Source organism: Cupressus sempervirens, chromosome 10 (genome assembly GCF_028749045.1).
Source record: "Cupressus sempervirens isolate cs-2001-9-10 chromosome 10, ASM2874904v1, whole genome shotgun sequence".
Classification (NCBI taxonomy): domain Eukaryota; kingdom Viridiplantae; phylum Streptophyta; class Pinopsida; order Cupressales; family Cupressaceae; genus Cupressus; species Cupressus sempervirens.
This window is the reverse complement of record NC_143127.1, coordinates 216,891,191-216,912,682: the sequence shown is the minus strand read 5'-3', so window position 1 is coordinate 216,912,682 and position 21,492 is coordinate 216,891,191. Positions and strand designations below refer to the sequence as shown.

Below are 21,492 nucleotides of genomic sequence, written 5' to 3'. Positions count from 1 at the left end.
ACTCACTCAAAGTGTTTTTAATTAGTTTTTGTATCTTAGAAGATTTCTAAAATGTGGATTCTTTTTATGCCCAAAAATTGAAGTGTGAGATATTGTATTGATTCATTGATCCTTTGCATTCAAGATTGAGTTTGTTTGTTTTAAGTATGCATTCCAAGAAAGGTTGATTTTAATCCATGGCATTCAAGATTATGTTTGAGCAACATTCATTCAAAGGAAAAACATGATTAGTTTTGTTTGCTCCAACCTGCAATGTTACAAAAAGAAATTTGATTAGTCACCCAAAAAATCCCAAAATCAAAGCTTAACTATGGGGAAAAAAAATTTAACTTTTTCGATTATTTTTTATATGCGTAAAAATGCTTAGAATGGTCTATTTCCTATGGAACCACTAAAAGTCAAATTTTGATTTATACTCTTTTTTTTTTTTTTTGTAAAATATGATTATGATTATGATGATAAAACCTACAAAAAACCAGTTAGAATAAAAACATGCACCAAAAAATGTCAAAAATTTGAACCAAGTGCTTAGCACAGCGAACCCGCGAGTCTAAGCAACGATCCCACAGGGAAAATGCAATCTCGCTGGAGTTTTCTTCGCGACGATGCATTCTCATAGGTTGACCAAGCCATGGGAATGCCAAAAAAAATTGGTGAAAAAAAAAAAAAAACCAAGGAGCTCATTTTGAACAGAGCGATCCTGTTCGTTTACAATCGTACAATGTTCCTGCAACGCGGGAATGATAGTCCCGCAAATGATAAAGTTTTACAATTTTTAAACAACAATTTTAAAAAAATGAGCATTCTCGCAAGCGAGAATGACAATCTCATAGGAAATAGGAGCGTTACTGCAAGCGGAAATGACTATCCTGCAGGAAAGAGGAGCATTACTGCGAACAAGAATGACGGTCCCGCGAAGATATTGGCCAGCGAGGATGCAGAGAAGATTTTAAGGCATGTGGCTGATGTCTGGTGTTAAACTATGAACTCACTATCGCGGGTTCACGTTCTCGCCAGTGAAATAGCAGCATTCCCACGTCGCGAGATCGCACTCCTAGAGTTGTGGGGATGCAAAAAAAAATGTTGACTGGATCAAAACTGCTTATATAGCCGGGAGCACAATTTTGAATGAGGAACCTGCATACCTACAAAAATATTAGCAAACCTTTTGCAAGAACACAAAAGAAAACCATGTTAGACTCGGTTAGTTTGTCATAACAAAAAAAGAAAAACCCAAAACATGATTAGATAGACCCAAATGTGGGGTCCCACCAGGCGTGCCAAAATGTAGAACAAGATTTAGTGTGCAAAGAACATTAACATTAAAGTAAACATTCACAAACTAAAACTAAATTCACATATAAGTTTAGACAAAGAAAAGCAAACAAGAAATGCAAACCTTAAAAGAGAAAACACTTCATGCTTCCTTGATTTTGTAGATGTGTCCTTTGATGTGGATGTATGCTCAATTGCTCACCCAATTGATTCAATGGTGGAGATGGGTAATGGAAAATTGGTAGCCTTGTGAGCTCTCAATTTGGCATTATAAGGTTAAGATTGATGACTTTAGTTTTTAAAACAGCATGGTAACTTTAGCTCAAGGATTGTGATAAAATGGCTTGGAAGGGGATTCAATTTATAGGCTAAGGGCTTGAGGGTTGGATGGCTTAGATGCAAGGATGGAGAGATGGTTAAGGAGGGCTAAGATGCACTCAAAGGGGAGCACATGGATTGTGCTTGTTTAGCACCAATGGGAAGATGACACTTGTCACAAGGAGGATGAGTGTGAGAGGGTAGGATAAGGGGTTGGTTAAAGGCATGATGAGGGAGATTGAGTATGGAAGAGGGATGTAAGAGTCATGAGTGGGCTTGTAAGAGTCTTTTATGGTTTGTAAGAGCACTCATGGCTTGGTAGTTGGGATATTTTGGAGAGGGGACTTTGATTTGGTTTAGGAAAGTCTTAAACTTGTTTAGGGAATGTGACAACATTAGGGGGTGGATTAGGCTTGGGTTTAGGATTAGATTAGGGATGTTAGAGTGTGCAAGTGGATGGCATTAATGAGGTTGGGTGAGTTAGTGGCTAAGCTTGGTTAGTATGGGTGGATGGGGTGGAATAGGCTAAATGGAGGATTAGGGATAAGTTAGGGGCTTTTAGATTTGAGGGATTTATTTATCAAATAGATTTATTTAATAAATGGAGATTTTGGAATTAGATAGGAAAATAGGATTTAATTGATAAATGATAGGTTATTTGATTTATCAATTAGGACTATAGATGATTAATTAGATTAATTAGCTAGGGGATGGCAAAGGATTAATTAAATAAGAATTTAATTAATGATGCCTTTAGATATGGCTAAATTAGATTACCAAAGTGGTGTAATCAAATTTAGGTGTTTACAGATGGAAGAAAAAAGCCCAAAGGCATCAGATTGGGAGTTATTGATGGTAATGCAGACATTAGCATCTTGAAAGAGCATCTCAATGGACTATAGAAAGTTGGGACAAAAACCAAGAGCCCAAAGCATAGCCAAAATGAAAGGCCATTCAATTCGATCATAGACTTTTGTAAAATCTATTTTCAAAAAAATAGCTAGCTGCTTGGACTTGTGAACCCACTCCATTCCTTCCCAAATAGCAATAATGTTGTCAAGAATATATATGGACTTGATAAAGTCAGTTTTCTTAGGCCACACAATTAAAGGGAGGAAATGGCAAATTTTGAGAGAAATTGCCTAGCAATAATCCTATATGACACATTCAGAAGGGTAATGGGCCACCAATTGCAAATATCCTTAAGATCTCTAGCTTTAGATATGAATTTAATGTTTCCTTTGTTGATAATAGCTCCTAGATGTTTAGAATGATAAGCTTCAAGATAAACTTTGTGTAGATCAAGACCAACATGCTCCGAGAGGTGTTTGTAAAATTCACAAGGAAACCCATCACACTTGGGGAACTTATCATCTGCCATGGAGAAAATTGCCTCTTCAAGGTCTTGAAGGGTAAGAAGTTGCTCACAGAAATCATGTTGCTCAACTATTAGGTATTTTCGAGTAACAAAAATAAACTTTCTAAGAGCTTCCTCCTGAGCAACCAAATTTGCCTACGAAGAAAAAGTGTTCTCATAGTGATGAACAAATGCTTGCAATATGTCAGGGAGACTGGAGAGAACAGAAGTGCCTTGTTTGACTTTTTTAATCCCAAAATTGCTATGATAGGCTCAAAGAGCCTAGAAGAACTTCTTCAAAGATTTATTGCCAACATCCAACCAAAGGAGTCAAGCTTTGAATTGAGCTCCTCGAGCGACATAATTATCTACAACCTATTTGTCATGGCAAAGTTTGGCAAGTTGAATTTGAAAATCACCATCAAAAGTATTAAGGGTGAGAGCCTTAGAAGCTTTTTTGGGCATAGAAGTAGTGGATTCATAAGACCACCTTTTGAAAACTGCCAACTGCATTCCATAGATGTGTAGAAAGCAAACAGTTCTAATAATGGCATCATTCCACCACTAAATCCACTTGGTTTGGCAATACATACATGGCTCCAAATTCTAAACACATAGGATATGAACAATAGTGGAAGCATTCATCAACACAGATGTGGTGAGGAAGAGTTGCAACTAGACAACTTTTTGGATAGTTGTTTACTATGAAATGGCAAAATAAATGAGATAGTGGTAATATAACATCACATATGGTAGATGCATATGTTTTGAAAGATTAAACATTCTTTGTTTAATTTGTTTCCTAGTGTGTGAATGTTTCAAAATATGCCCATCAACAACCTGACATTTTTAAAATATATTAAAACTAGCAAAAGGAAACCAACCATTAAAGGTCTACACAGATCTGAGACCCACAAAATGCTTCATTAATAAAAGAATAATGTGCAGCTACTATATACCTTAATTTCAACAATATAGAGTCTTTATAACCTCTAAGATATATTTTAAAATCTTAAGATAGTGATGGATACGGTTTATGGTTAAGGGTGTGAAGAGTCTTCATGACTAGTGGTTTATACTTAATTTCAAGATAGTGGAAGGTTTAGAAATTTTATTTTAAAAGTTATTCATTTATTTTGTATATAGTTGATATATATAGGATATATATTCTATGTCTTAAGTTTCTTGAGAATTTTTTTTGTATTTTATTATCTTACAATTTCTATATTAAAAATTTGTTGTTTAGGGTTTCTACTATAATTTATTTGTTTAGGGTTATAATTTCAAATTATTATTAGTTTAAGGAGGTTAGTATTCTAGATTGTTTGATTGTTTTATGTGTTATTTCATTGTGTGAAATACATGTATGTGATTTTTAAAAATAAAAATAAAAATAAAAATTATCTCTCTATAGTGAATACATGAAAGATATGAATACAAATATGAAACTTATATTTTTTACATTTATACAATTAAAGTAAATAAATTTAACATATAAATTCAGTTTTCTTGATAAAAACTAAAAATCAATAAATACTACTAAAACTACTAAAAACCATCAATAGAGGGATATAAAACACTTTTTTTGGAAAAATGAAGAAGTGTAAATTTTCTACCTTAAGTGGAGTAGTATTTTTGTTTTTAACTTATAATTAGATCTAATATTAAATATTTTGTATGTCGCATCTCTTATATGTGTAATATACATGAATGACATTCTTGTGCTTCCAAAAGAATGTTAAAGTATACATGCAACACATGAAATTATTGATAGATATATTATGTTGTACTCAATGAGTTTATAGATTGAATAGATGATATGAAATCAACATCTAGTTATATTTTCCTATATATTTAGACTTTGAGTTATATCTTAGTCTAGTTAATAATAGACAACAATTAAAATATTCTATTATTATAGGTGCAACTTGTTTGTATGTGTGAGTTAGTGTACTTGCAAAATCAGCAACACACTTTAATAGAACACTAGATTGTTAGTACATAATAATCAAATCATGCAAATAAAAGAAAAAGAACTAACAAGGCTATCTTATTGCTCTTTATCAAAAACACCTAAGATGAGTGAATGAGCTAAGTAACTAAGTGCACTTGCTCAACTAAGCTATGGTGAGTATGAAATTCAACAACCTAACATTATGAATGAAAGTGAGTGAATCATTTTGACAACATATAGATATGTATGTAAAATTGTGGATCAAATAAGCCCAAAATTCATTCCTTTTATAGAAATTGAGATGAAACATGACTGGTGTAGATTGATTCTTACTAAGTGATTAAACTTAACTCTAAGTGGTCCATTTTAAGTGAAACTATATGTGCTAATTCCAATTGGTCTATTAACAATTGAATTGTTACTTTCTGAGTAGTTGTAATTTAGGAACTTTTATCAATTCCATTTAGTTAATTACTTTACCCAAGTGGATTTAGTGAGATTGATTTAATTAAATAGTCTTAGTAATTAATAATAACTAAATGCTTAATTCTAGATTTTGATGGTTTTCATTAATTATGCAAGTGATTAATCAAGGTACATAATTAAGGAGTAGGTTCTAATTTAGAGAAAATAGGACTCCTACTTAATTAGCTTTTTTTTTTTTTTATTAAAAAAATTATGGTTAATAGACTCTCTCTCTCTCTCGCTCTCTCACTCTATGGGATCCATAAGGGGTCTTAAGTACAAATGTACCTTATTTCAACAATATAGAGCCTCTATAGCCCCTAAGATTTTTTATTTTTTTAAATCTTGAGATCTAATGGTTGGTTTAATTTGCATTATTTACAACCTAAGAATGAGGGTTTAGGGATTCTATTTTAAATTTTATTTTTGGGATTCTATTTTAAATGTTATTTTTTAAACTTTGTATATGGTTGATGTACATATAAAATATTTATTCCACATATGTTAAGTTTCTATATAGTTTTTATTTTATGTTATTGGCTTACAATATCTATATTTAAAGTTAGTCGTTTACTATTTCTAAGATGAGTTATTTATTTAGGGTTTTAATGCCAAGTTAAAACAATTAAAGTTTGGTATTCTAGATTGCTTTATTGCTTATATATTGTGTCATTGAGTGAAATGCATGCATGTGGTTTTTACATTTTTAGAAGGAAAAAAAACCAAAATAAAAATTACATCTTTATGTACTGAATACATGAAATATATAAATACACATATGAAACTTATATTTTTTACATTATACAATTTAGTAAATAAATGTATCATATAAATTCATTGTTTTGTACAAAAACTAAAAAAGACTATTGAAAACCAACAAATACTACTAAAAACAACAAAACATTAATAAAATTAGAGGAAAAAAGAAGAGAAAGGGCCTTCCTAGAGGGATGTTTGGTTGGAAGTGGAATAGGGTATATTAATATTGATTAAAATATTATTTATTTATTTATTAATACATTGTAATAAAGTTCTCGGCCTTCTCTTCCATTGTCTCCATGTGCAGAATACACTCTAGATAATTCTTTTGATCACTTTTCTGCTACAGATCAAGTTCATTTTTCTTTCTCTACATCATTATCTCTAGCATAGATACCTTTTGTCCCTCTGGCACTAAAGAAACATGGTGAAAAGAAGAAAATAGCTAAAGCCTCTCAACCCTCCCAAAAAACACCTTCTACTATTTTGGGCATCAAGAAGAGAAGGAAGAAGCTTCTCAAAATTTTGTGCATTTTAGAATAGTTGGAGGAAAAAGACTTGTGGTCTTTCTACTAGCAAGCATACGAGGAGCTCTCTTCGAGGACTATGAAGATCATTTCTTGGAATGTCATAAGCATGAATGCCTCCATCAAAGGAAAAATTGATGCAAGCAGGGCATGCATAATTGTCCTCCTATAGGAAATAAAGCTATCTACTCGATTCTCTCAAGATGTTTTTTTCTATATAGAAAAAAGGGAAATTTTGCTCATCATCAACTCAAGGTGCTTCTAGGGGTTTGACAGTTCTATCAAACCCCAAGATAGTAAAAATCACTCACATTCACTCACATTTTCATTGACGATTGGTGCAAGTCTCCTTGTTTGACAAATAATTCATGCTTGATACATATACGGTCCTACATTCACTGAAGCAAAAGCTAAATTGTGGGATGCTCTAGCTATTTCAATTCATAATTATATTCTCGATGGTAACTTCAATGTTATCCTCTCCCCTGAAGTGAAGCAAGGAGGCATCTCCCCCATCCCCCAGGTAGTGATGAATGACTTTTCATTGTTTATTCAAGATAATACTCTAGTTGATATTTGTCCCTCAAATGGTTACTTCACATGGACAAAAAAAGGAAAGGCTTTCATGAAATTGCTGAAAGATTGGTTACTTCACATGGACAAAAAAAGGAAAGGCTTTCATGAAATTGCTGAAAGATTGGATCATTTCTTGATTTTTGATTCCTAGGAAACCTCTAATATGTAGTTTGAATCTCACATTCTTCCTTTCCTATCATCAGATCACTGCCCAATTTCATTGGTTTTTTCAACTTCAAACATCAAAGTGAACAAAGGTTCTTCATCCAAGCTAGAGAAAATGTGGTTCAAACATCCACATCCACATCATGAAGATGCAAAATCTTAACAAGAACATAATTATCTGGAATTGGGATGTGTTTAAGAATAATTTTCACCAAAAATTTGTTGTTTAATCAGAGTTAGAATAGATCCACTCATTTATCACTCAACATGGGTTATCTTCAAAAATGTATGACTGGCAGAAAACATTGCAACAATATTGGAAAGAGCTTCAAAAATGAGAGGAGGTATACTTGGAGGGAAAGTCAAGAAAGACATGGGGACAACCACACAACCTTCTTCCATAAGGAAGAAAAATAAAAAGGCAACTAATACCATCTTCTCTATCCACCATGCTAACATAGGAGACTTTATATCACATGTTGAGGGAAATAAAGCGAAAGGACTAAGATTCTTCACAAGTCTTTTAGCACCACACTCCCTAGCCCCTTTAGGAAACTTTGATTTTGAAATTCTAAAACCAATCCCATCCCTTCTTACTCCCTGGGATAATATGCATCTCATAAATTCATTCACCACTAAAGAAACAAAAGATGTGGTCTTCTCCCTCCCATCAGAAAAAGTTCCTAGACCACATGGATTTATAGCTATTTTTTTTCAAAAGGCATGGGATGTAATAAACTTTGATCTCGTGCTAGCTATGGAGGAATCTAGAAAGAATTGTGTTATGGTAAGTCATTTTAATGCCACCAATATTTCTCTAATTAAGAAGGTTAACCAACCTAATTCTTTTGAATTTTTAGACCTATTGCCCTATGTAACGCTATTTACAAAATCTTCACATAGGCAATTTACCTATTGCAGCCATTAATTCCTAAATTCATCTTAGTCCAACAAGGTGGGTTTGTGCTTGGAACAAAACCAATCGAAGGTCAAATGTTAGCTCATGAAGTTACACTCTATTAAGCAACATAAAATACCTTCTTGTATAGGGAAACTAGATATGATGAAGGTTAACGACAAGCTAAAATGGAACTTCCTTCACAAAGTTCTATTGGCTTTCAATTTTTGTCAAAAATGGTGCAAATGGATCATGCAATGCATTAGAGGGGTTGCTTTCTATGTCCTAATTAGTAGCACACAAGGTGTTAGACAAGGTGATCCACTCTCTCCATTTTTTTTCATAATTATTGAATAGGCATTAAATAGATCAACATCATAGGCTCATGATCATGATCTTTGGAAAGGAATCACTATTATTTGGGTTGGCTACTTTATCACAAATCACATAAATGAAAAAGGTCCTCAAATTTTATGAAATAGCTTCTATGAAAAAACTCTTGAGCCTCACAAGTCATCATTATTTAGATTTAATGTGAAAGTTTCATTAAAAAATAAGATCACTTCTATTCTAGGCTTTTAGGAAGCTACTCTACCCAATACATACTTGGGAATCCCCGTCTTTATGGGAAGTAATAGAAGTAAATTTTAGAATTCCATTATTGAAAAAAGTGAAGGAAAAAACTACCTCATGGAAAGTGTGTTGGCTATCTCTTTTAGGCATACTACTTCTAGTAAAATCTTACCTTGATACAACCCCAAATGATGCCATCTTGGTTCTCAAATTCCCTACTACTACCATCAAAAAACTTTATAAGATCTCATCTCCAACTTCATTTGGATAGACAACATGAAAGGAAAGAGAAGGATTCATTTGGTCTTATTCAAAAAAATGACACTGGGTAAACTATTTGGGTGTGGGACTCCATGATCTTACCCTCACAAATCAAGCATTTGATACAAAACATGTATGGAAAATGTACACACACCCCTCAACCCCTTGGGTTAGTATAATGCAAGCCAAATATCTAGATTCTTCCAATGGATCTTCACTGTGTAAAATCCTCCTTTTGGATCAGCGATATGGAATTCCATGCTCCACTCAAGGTAACTTATCACTTGCTACATTACATGGGAAGTCCAAAATGGTGAGAAAGTCAATTTATAGTTGGATTCTTGGTCTGGTTTTCCCCCTTTTTTGTCTATTTAGGAGTGTCGGGTAATTGTAGCTTTGGTATCATCAATTCGGGGCACAAAACTTGTGCACTACACTGATGCAATTCAAATTGCAACTAACAATGTCATGTGTAAAAACTCTTTTGTTTCTCTTTCTCACAAACATTTATTGTGTGATATTCTACAAAGCATACACATTTTCCTCTTAGAGCCCCATCAAATACCAGAGACTATTCAGTCAAGTGAGTGTATGAAGCACTCTCTGCAATCTAAAATGATATCTTGTCAGTTGTAGACCCTTCAATTTTTGTTGGAGTCAACTCATTCCACTTAGAGCTAGATACTTCTTATGGTTGGCTTTGTAGAAGAGAGCATTAACAAGTGACTGCCTTGTAGACTTAATATCTCTAATCCATTTCTTTGTGTTTTCTGCAAAAATTATATAGAAGAGTCAAACGACATATTCCTTAATTGTAATTTCACTCAAGATTTTTGGATTTTTATTCTTGAAAAGCTAAACTTGAGTTTTCCCCTTTCAAAGCATCTTTGGCACCTACTACAATCTTGGCCCTTGTTATACCAATCTTCCCTTTTGGTTCCTTCTGGACTGTAATTCTAGGGATAGTTTTTTGGTCACTATGGTGGGAGTGACATCAAACTTGATGTTCAGACAAATGGTATCCACTAACTTGGCATTCCTTCAAAGATTAGAATTCTATTTTTCAAAATATGTGAATGAACAAGTGTTAAAGAAAAGATCCTTGTTGGCCATCTTCTGACTATGGGATGCAGAAGTGCTTAACAATTGGAAATATATTAGTCTTCCTCCTCTGGATCCTTTACCTTTTTCACTTAGCAATGAAGAAAAAAAATTGGTTGGTGTAACCCTCATGCCACCTACCACAAGTTAAATATTGATGGTGCATCATGTGGCAACCCAGGAGTGTCTGGTGGAGGATTTGCAATCAAAGATCATTATGGCTCCCTAATTCAAGGCTTTGCAATTCCTTTTCATCACATGGGGAACAATACATCAGAAGCACTTGCATTGTTATATGGTCTTCAAGCAATTTTAATCCATGGCATTGAAGTGAAGGTAGTCATTGAAGGAGATCCAACGATTATCATCCAAGAAACCAAGACCAGGAAATCCAAAAACTATAGCAATGTAGCTATGGAAGGTGTTACCAAAATTTGAAAATACTTATATTGTTCACACATATAGGGAAACTCATTGGCCAATGTATGTGTCATATGATGGCAATAATTTAGTAGTCAATGAGATGTCACTAGCCTTGGAGAATTTTCAAATCATAAAAAATATATTTGCCAAAGATCATGCTAGTTCTTAGAAATGAGTGTAGATTTCTTTGTGTGTTTTTTTTGGTTCTATTCTTTGTTATTCTCCTCAGCCTTTTTGGCATATTTTATAAACTTTTAACCTATTTTAATACATAGAGGCTTGTGTCTTTTGTCTTAAAAAATATATTTATATATTATAATAAAGTTTAAAATATATACAAATTTAGACAATCAAGAGAGTGTCAATAAAAATTAATTCTTTTTTTAATTGTGTAGTTTTAGAATAAATCATAAATATTTTTATTAATTATTAGAAAAGAGGCTTTAGCCTAGAGGCTCTTTCAGTATCATGAGGGAGACCCCACAAATCCATGGAACAATTTAAAATCTGTGTAATTCTATATTATTTTAAATAAAAAAATGATAACAAATGGTTATAGATTCTATATTATTTTAAATAAAAATGATAACAAACAGTTTCTAAAAATTTGACATGATCTTTATGGTTATTGTTAAGCTGAAAAAAAATTTCTATTGTACATCCCATAATTGTGACCCATTTTTATTATTTTCCTTGTCTCTGAATGCAATTTTTTAGGTTACAAGGTTCTTGACCTCATAGTTTTTGGAGCAAAGCCGCCTAATTCAAAGCTCATCATTTACATTCCAGTTCGATGAGGTCTTGGAATTGTTACAAAATTTCCTTAGGATAGAATTACATTGGTGAGTTTGAGAAGCAGGGAGTGAAGCTTTTGGGGTTGTCCTCTGATGAAGTGGAATCACACAAAGCTTTGGTTGCCAGATGTTGAATTATATACCCATGGAAGTAAGGTTAGATACCCAATACTAGCTGATCCCTATTCAGAGATATGGTGAAGCTCAATATGTTGGACCCAGATGAGAAAGATGAGGCCAAAAAGCCATTAGCATCCAGAGCCCTACATATTGTTGACCTTGACAAGAAGGTATATATACACAATCAGGTTTTTTTAGGGTTTCAAGTAGCCGTATAATATATGAAGGTATATATGTAATTAGATTTTGTTTTAGTGTTTTATTTAGATGTATAGGATATGCTCTTTCCTTATAGATAGATGAATACATCTGCTTACTTTTTTATAGTTAGAAATTGATCTTTATGTACACTGGAACAACTGGGAAAAACTTTGATGAAGTGTTGAGGGTGCTGGAATCACTTTAGTTGGTTGTAAAATATAGGTTTTGTACACTTGCTAAGTAGAAACAGGGAGAGAGAGCAATAATACCACCATCTATAACTGATGAGGAAGCCAAGAAATTGTATCCACAAGGGTTTGAAACTATCAACCTTCCATTTCAAAAGAAATATATTCGTATGACAAAAGTCTAGAACTCTCATATTTTGAGATATATGTCATGGCTAATTAGCTCAATTGGTGTATGAATTCCAGTAGATTTGAGCAGTGAATTTATATATGCCATAGATGTGTGAATTCCAAGATGCACTACATTTTCAAAATATTGGTTTTCTCATATAGTTATAAGATGACTCATTTTATAATTATACATAAGCTTCATTTTCTCATACATTTATAAGATGACTCATTTTTTACTGCTACATAAGCTTTGTTTTCTCATACATAGTGACTAGTTTTTTCTGATACATGAGCTTCATTTTCTTATACACTTATAAGATTGGTGGCTTTCTTGTTTCTCTACATATAAAAGGCTAACTTTCTCATTCCACGACCAAATTTTTAATCCTTTTCAGAGCCCTACAATCATCTGAAACCTCAATTTTGGGAATGATTTGAAATTCAACTTTGATGATAAAAGGTGAAATGAGTATTTGAAATAAAAATACGATATTGTTAATTACTCTCACCCTTTTTTTGATCCATAATTTGTGTGTAATGACCATTTCCAATAGACCATTGGATTGATCAAATGGTGGAGACTGAATGCTGAAGATGATATGATGAAAGTGCAACTCCAACTGAAACTCCAAACTAGCAATTGAGCACAAGTGAAAGGACTGAAATATCCTTCCCACAGCTACAATAATTCAAGTGATCTTTCACACCCTCAAAATTGTGTACCAGTTGAGAGTTTTCATTCTCAATGGCCAATTGTGACTACTTGCAGAAACCCTAGGCTCCACAACACACATAAGCAAAAATCAATAATAAATCTCGATGATAGGCAATGAGCCCTCAATGCCTATTTAATCTTTTTTCCTCAATAGGTCAGCCTCCTTTTTAATTTTTCCTCCACTTCTTCTAGCAACCTCTAGAAGATTTTTTTATTTAATATATAAAGTTACCTTGTAATAATTTTTTTTTAATTGATAACTTTGTAATTAACTCCTCCAAAAAAATGGGACATTACAGGTTCGCCCTCATAAAATTGCTTGGCCTCGAGCAATATTAATGTTAGATGCTGCAAAATCACTTCTCCCTCCCAAGTAGCATCTTCAATAGGTAAATCTTTCCACTTAACTAGATAATCTCTTATTACTCTCCTATGAAACTGCTTCTCTCTACTATCTAGAATGGATTTTGGCACTAAGAGCAATTTCCATGCATCATCTAAGGGAGGTAATCCTATAGAAGGCATCACATTCTGACCCAACACCTTTTTGAGGCATGATACATGAAACACATTGTGCACTTTACTGTCTGTGGAAAGCTCCAACTCATAAGCCACCTCACCAACTCATTTGATGATCCTGAATGGTCCATAATAGTGTGGCTTGAGTTTCTCTGCACCACTCTTCTTGAGAGTGGATTTCTTATATGGCTGCAACATGAGGTAAACCATATCATTTACCTCAAAACTAAACTCAATCCTCTTCTTGTCTGCATACTACTTTCACTGGTTCTCAGCTCTAGCAATGTTGTCTCTAAGAGTAGCAACTATATCCTTACTTTCTTATAACAGTTCACCTACACGGGGTAATCGACTGTCTCCCAACAAAAAATCTAAGAAACTAGGTTCCTCATAACCATAAAGTGCCATGAAGGGTGTCATTTGTATAGTCATATGATATGGAGTATTGTAAAAATACTCACAGAGATATATTTATCTGACCCAAGCTTGTTGTTGATTTGCCACATAATTCCTCAAATACCCTTCCACCCATTTGTTTACAATCTCCATTTGACCATCGGTCTATGGATCATAACTGGTACTGGTTGTAAGCTCAGTGCCACACAACTGAAATATCTCTTGCCAAAAGTGACTCATGAAGCGGCTATCCCTGTCACTCACAATGCTTTGAGGAAAACCATGTAATTTAAAAACCTCCCTGAAGAAGACTTCTGCCACCTGAGTTGCTGAGTATGTAGTAGCGATAGGGAAGAAGTGAGCATATTTTGTTAGCCTATCCACCACCACATAAATACAATCACGCCCCTAGGCCCTGGGCAACCCCGTGATAAAATCCATAGAGATGCACTCCCACTTCCTGTTAGGAATAGGAAGTGGATGTAGGATCCCTACTGGATAAGTGTGCTCTTGTTTATTCTGTTGGAAAACATGACACTCATATACATACTGAAAAACATCAGCCTTAAGTCCCTTCCAAGTAAACTATTCTTGTACTAACTTGTAAGTCTTGAAATACCTAGGATGGCTTGATGTAGGTGAATTATGGAATGCTCTCAAAATCAATTGCTTCACTTTTGATCCTAGGACTAAGTAAATCATGTTCTTATAAATGATCAAATCATCTATGAGAGTGTATCTGGTGTTGATTTTTGTTCCTTCCACTATAGCAAAGGCCACATGTCTTTGGCATATTCTACTACAATCAAGTGTCACCAATCCTCTAATATCTGAATCATAGAAGTGAGGTGTGGCCTATGGGATAAAGCATCTGCAACAATATTTTGTGTCCCCTTAACATATGTGATATCAAAATCATATGCCTGTAACTTACTCACCCACTTTTGTTGACAATCATTCAGGTCCCGTTGTCCCAAAAAGTGCCTCAAACTATTATGATCAGTTTTAATACAAAATTTGTTGCCCACAAGATATTGTATGAATTTGGCCAAGGCATGTATGATGGCCAACATCTCCTTATCATATATGTTGAATGATCTCTCAGGCCCTCTGAGTTTCTTGCTCTCATAAGCTATAGGATGCTTGTCCTGCATGAGTACAGCACCAACTCCCTCTCCAGAAGCATCACATTGAAGCTCAAATGGCTTCATGAAATTAGGCAATGCTAATATTGGGCATGTAGTCATTATTTCCTTGAACCACATAAAATAGTCTTGTGCCTCCTGAGTCCACACAAATTCCCCTTTCTTCAACAAATTTTTCATGGGTGCTGCATGTTGTGAGTAACCATTGGCAAACCTGCGATAGAATCCACATAGACCAAGGAACCCCCTTAACTATTTAAGGTTCTCTGGTGGTGGCCAATCAACAATAGCGCAAATCTTTTTAAGATCCATTCGCACTCCTTCTGTACTAATGATGTGTCCAAGATACAATAGTTCTGTCATCCCCAAATCACATTTGGACTCCTTGGCATACAAGGACTCCCTCTGTAAAATGCTCAATACTGTCTCCAAGTGCTCTAAATGTTCCTGCCATGTCCTGCTATAGATCAAAATATAATCAAAGAATACCAGCACAAATTTCCTCAACTAATGGTGGAAGACCTTGTTCATAGTGGACAGAAAATTGGTAGGTGTGTTAGTCAAACCAAAAGGCATGACTACAAATGCAAAATGCCTGTAATGACATCTGAAAGTAGTTTTTTCAATATCCTGCTCTCAAACTCTGATCTAGTGATAGCCTAATCTCAAATCAATTTTTGTGAAATAACAAGCCCCATGCAACTCATCTATCAACTCATTGATGCATGGGATGGGATACTTTTTCTTTATAGTTCTCTTATTCAACAACCTATAATCAATACACATTTGTAGAGTTCCATCCTTCTTTTTTACCAAAACAATAGAAGATGCAGAAGGTGACTTACTTGGTCTAATGTGTCCCATTGCTAGAAACTCCTTGATGGTCCTCTCGATCTCATCTTTGAGTCATTTTGGGTGCTAGTATGGTGTAATCATGATAGGCTTAGCACCTTCCTCCAACTCAATAATGTGCTCTATACCTCTGTCTAGTGGCCCGCCTGGTGGAATCTCACTGAATACCTCCCCATACTTGATTCTCAATTTTTGAATATCTAGATGATATTTAGTCTTATGTTGCTCCCCTTGGGTAGGCATCAAGGTGCATATTTCCACCCACTCTATATTATTATGCTTGGCTAACTCTCCAACCACATAAATGAGATAGTCTTGACATCACGATTATGGATAGCCTTCAGCACATGAGTCCTGCCATCCACCACGAATCATATCTCCATATCCTCCAATATTAGGGTAACCTCCTTCAAAGAATGTAGCCATTGCATCCCAAGTACTATGTCCATGTCACCCATGTTGACCACATGATAGTCCACCTTAAACTCATAGTTGTTCAGGCACAAAGGTAGATCTCGCACCATCCTATCACAACGAAGAGTATATCCATCAGCTACCTTAACTCTCAGTCCCTCAAACTCCTCAATAATGAGTCCACGCCTCTCCAAAAATATTGCATCAATAAAATTATGCGTGACACCTATATCCAATAGAGTAATAACCTTTTGTCCTACCAAGACTCCCTGAAATCTGAAAGATCCCTCTCTTTGAATACTAGATAGACGTGCCTCCTCTAGATGTATCTCTGGAGCCTCTTTTTTCTCAAAACTATCTACCTCTTGTTCACCCTCTACCTCATCAGGATCCTCATCATGGTGCTCTGAGCTGTCTGAATCTAAACCCTCATAATAAGCCCACATCGCTCAATTATCGCTCCCCTTAGGCCTCGTAGGACAATCATGACCAAACTCATAGGGACCTTTGCAAAAGAAGCATAGCTTTTTCCTATGTAGGTCATTAAGTGTTTCCTTATCCCACGGTGTAGCTAGCTTGCCTTTTGAGTCAATAACCTTCTCTTTACCCTTGTTGAATTCCCCTTTGTTATCTCTAAATGATGAAGAACCCTTTGAACTAAACTGATTTGCTAGAGCTGCAAGTTCCATACTGCAGGCTTTCTTCATGGCTTCCTGTAATGTAGGAGGATGAAAGGCCTTTACCCACCCCTTTAGTGGTTCATTTAATCCCTCTATGAATAAAATGAGTAGCCTCCTTTCTGAAATGTTAGGCACCATCACTGCAAGCTTGTAGAAGTCATTTATAAATTGTTCTAAGCCTCCTGATTATCTCAACTGAGCTAACTCCCAGAAATAAACTTTAGGATTTTTTTTATCAAACCTTTCTATCAATATATCCACAAACTCCTAATAAGTGGCTACCTAATTGTGTTGCAATGTGATCATGCCATGTGTCCACCAATCATGTGTTTCCCCATCTAAGTGTAAAGTGGCATACTTGAGTGCTTCAAATTCTGTCATAGTCTTCAGAGATAGGAAAGTATTCACCTTATGAATCCAAGCACGAGTAGTCATTTTTCCACTGCCATCAAATGTGGGTAATACCAACTTGTTGGTGACCTATTACAACTCATTGTGTTTATCTACTTGCTTCTGCTTGGTAGCTCTATAGTTCAGGTACCTGTCAAATATCCATCCATCTTGTACATATTCTGGTAATGAATCCCACTCATTCCTTGCTTCTTAGAGTTCATCTACAATATTTGTTACCATAGCATCAGGTGTGTGTGCTGGAGTTTCTTCTCTGAATGTAGGATGTGTGGGTCTGTTAGCTATTCCAAACTATGTCCTATGTTGTGATCCTGCTATGCTCCCATAATCTTGGTCATTATTATGATTATTTCTCCTATTTTCCCCAATCAAATGTTGCATCATAACCATGATTACCTATGTACTTGCCTCTATTGACTGTAGAAGCCTCTCTTGTTGTTGTAAAGTCTCATCATCTCCCACACTTCTGGATGGGCTTTGAGAATGTCTCTCAGCCATATTCTCAGTTATGTTGGTTCTTTTGTAAACTAAATTAAATGGTGGCTAAGTAACCCTATCAGGCTAGCAGGAAACCACTCTGATACCACTGTAATGACCCTTTCCAATAGGCCACTAGATTGATCAAATGGTGGAGACTGAATGCTAAAGATGATATGATGAAAGTGCATCTCCAACTAAAACTCCAAACCAGCAATTGAGCACAAGTGAAAGGATTGAAATATCCTTCCCACAGCTGCTATAATTCAAGTGATCTTTCACACCCTCAAAATTACATACCAATTGAGAGTTTTCGTTCTCAATGGCCAATTGTGACTACTTGCAGAAACCCTAGGCTCCACAACGCACATAAGAAAAAATCAATAATAAATCTTGATGATGGGAAATGAGCCCTCAATGCCTATTTATTCTTTTTCCTCAATAGGTCGACCTCCTTTTAATTTTTTCTCCACTTCTTCCAGCATCCTCTAGAAGATTTTTTTATTTAATATATAAAGTTACCTTGTAATATATATATTTTTTTAATTGATAACTTTATAATTAACTCCTCCAAAAAAGTGGGACATTACATTGTGGGTGTTAATTGTTACTTACTTTAGTCTATATTCTAATTGTTGTGGTGATTATCAGTCATGCATCAAGTTTAACTTAGAGAACTATTGTTTGAGAAGAAAGCTCAGGAACTATCATGGCTAAACTTAGAAGATGATCTGGATTTGACAATGGCCTTTGAGTAGCTATACAGTGTGGAAGCCTAAGCTGGAGATGATTACCAAATCCAGGCTGAAGCTTTGGGATTTGATACAATCAAATGAGTAGTTCTATTTGTTGATGAGAAAATTATAGATGACATGTGAATATGTATGTATCATTTGTTATTTGTTCAAAAATCTAAGATTGGTTAAAATTTTCTAAATAGCATAGTTTTTGGAGAGAAAATTTGGTTGAAGTAGCATCAACTGGAAGGAATCATCATCTAATACTCGAAAGTTCCAAGTTATTTTCAATAAATCTTAGTCATGTTTTTGTTTTAATTATATGTATATGTATATCTTTAAACTCTAAAAGAGATTGATACAGATTATGAAGGAAAATATTTTTAATTTGAGGCTTACCCAAGTTTTGAAATCCTATATAATTTTTTCAAAGAATTTAGTGATATAAAATTCCTAGGTTTGTAGGTGTTCTTGTTGGAGATTTAGCAATCTGTTGACTATTCATAGAGCCTTATTCCCATGGAGTCCTATCCTACATGAAATTAATAAAATATTTATAGAAGGGGTGAATGATGAACTTGCTTAAACTTTTATAATGGAAATGTTGCTGAGATTTCTAGAGTTCCACCATTCCATGAATGAGAGAAACATTGCATTACGCCATTGAGGAATAAAAATCAATACGTTGGAATTCAACAAAAGATTTAGAAGATGCTTGATGTAAGACAACACAATTAAATTAAAGTTCCACATGCTTTCTTAATAAATGTGTTGAATTTCAGATATATATATTACATATATATTTGCTTTTGTTTTATTAGGTATTATATTTCTTGGCCTTCTCAAGAGTTTATGTTTATTTCTTTGAAATTTTATTTCTTACCAAGTTTTATGAATTTACATACACTTCACAATGATTTTTCAATGTCCATATTGTTCTCAATGAACTTGAAAAATTCTATGATAGGATATGTGTGAATGTAAGGTAATTATCAAACTTATTAATAGTGAGAAATGAAATTTTAGGTATATTTAGTTATGCTTCCTTTTTTTCTAAAAATCACTTCTAATAGTGGTTTTTTTTGTAATTTAATATTTTATCTTTTTTTTTAAATTAAGTAGTTGTAAAAAAAATATTATAGTTTTTACATAATAGAGATATTAAAAATAATAAAAACAATTAACTTTTTCTTTCAGATTTGTGAAAGCATAAACAAAATCATGAAGTCTAAACCTAATTGCCAATAACCAAATTTATATACCTCACAAAACAACTTTCAACATTTTATAAATAAAAGATAATAATTTATTTTGCATTGTATAAATAATAAATACTTTTATTTTTCAAATAATTATACATAGAAAAAATTGAAATATGATCCTAATAATAACACTAACCACCCTAATACTACAAAAAATGTATTCACTTTTGATAATTTTAGATTTTAATTTTCAAATGAAGTGATTGTGAAAAAGGTTGGGATATTCATTATTATACATTATTTTTATTTCATTTCAATGAGAACATGAATAATTAAATTTTAATAATATAATTTTATCTTAAAAATTAAAGTCAATTGAAACATCAAAATGAAAAATAATCAAAATGTTAACATAAATAAACTCAATTATACACTAGAGGGAAGGATATTAGCCATGCATATAAACAGATTGTGTGTGTGTGTGTGTGTGTGTGTGTGTGTGTGTGTGTGTGTGTGCGCGCGCGCGCGCGCATGCGTGCCGTGCACGCGTGCGCGTGCGTGTGCGTGTGCGTGTGCGTGTGCGTGTGCGTGTGCGTGTGCGTGTGCGTGTGCGTGTGCGTGTGTGTGTGTGTGTGTGTGTGTGTGTGTGTGTGTGTGTGTGTGTGTGTGAGAGAGAGAGAGAGAGAGAGAGAGAGAGAGAGAATAATTATGTCATTTAGTATAAAGAGGGGAGGAGATATATAGAGTGATATTAGGGAGAATATTAACTAGGGATTAGAATGAAAATATATGTTGATGATAGAGAGAGAGATTTATATATTTATATATATCTAAAAAAATTAGATATATGTTATACAAATTGAAGCCTTGTATATATATATATATATATATATATATATATATATATATATATATATATATATATATATATATATATATATATATATATATATATATATATATAATTTTATTTTATTTTTAAAAAAAATTATTTATTTATTTATTTTTCTAAAAAAAAATCTTTATCTATCAGAGGTTGCAACCTTGATTAATTATTATTATGTATTGGTTTTGTGAAGAGGATGATAGACATGATGTAGAGATAAATGTTAATAATGGTAGATAGATACAGAAAGGGGGATGTGAGAGAGAGAGGGGAATAGAATAAAGATAAGGTAATGGAAAAAGAAGAGGGGGAATATATATAGATTGATATTAGGTAGAGATAGATTGTAATTAAGGTCAATATATGGTGAGAGGAGAGGGAGAAGGTTTAAAATTGGGGGAGGGTAGAAAGAAAGTAGAGAGAGAAAGGGAAGAGGGGGATATATAAGATATAGATTTATGACGAGGTTAATTAGGGATTAGAATATAAAAATATGTTGATGAGAGAGATATATAGGGTGATAAAAATTAGATGGTAATTAGGAGTAATAAATGGTGATACTTGGGAGGGTAGTGATTTTAAAAAAAGTAATTAGTTGGATATGTGTGTGTGTGTGTGTGTGTGTGTGTGTGTGTGTGTGTGTGAGAGAGAGAGAGAGAGAGAGAGAGAGAGAGAGAGAGAGAGAGAGAGAGAGAGATAAGGTACAGAGAGATGAGGTAGTGCAAAAAGAGGAGGAGGGATATATATAGAGTGAAATCAGGTAGAGATAGATTGTAATTAAGGGCAATCTATGGTGAGAGGAGAGGGAGAAGGTTTAAAATTAGGGGAGGGCAGAGAGAAGGTAGAGAGAGAAAGAGAAGAGGGAGATAGATAAGATACAGATTTATGAGGAGGTTAATTAGGGATTAGAATATTAAAATATGTTGATTAGA

The 21,492-nt window shown here is 34.0% G+C and overlaps 1 pseudogene; it reads left to right on the top strand.

Moving 5' to 3' along the window:
- The first annotated feature begins 721 nt into the window (after positions 1 to 721).
- On the top strand, positions 722 to 12,140 carry LOC149533407 (putative 1-Cys peroxiredoxin pseudogene; annotated as a pseudogene).
- Positions 12,141 to 21,492: the final 9,352 nt, after the last annotated feature.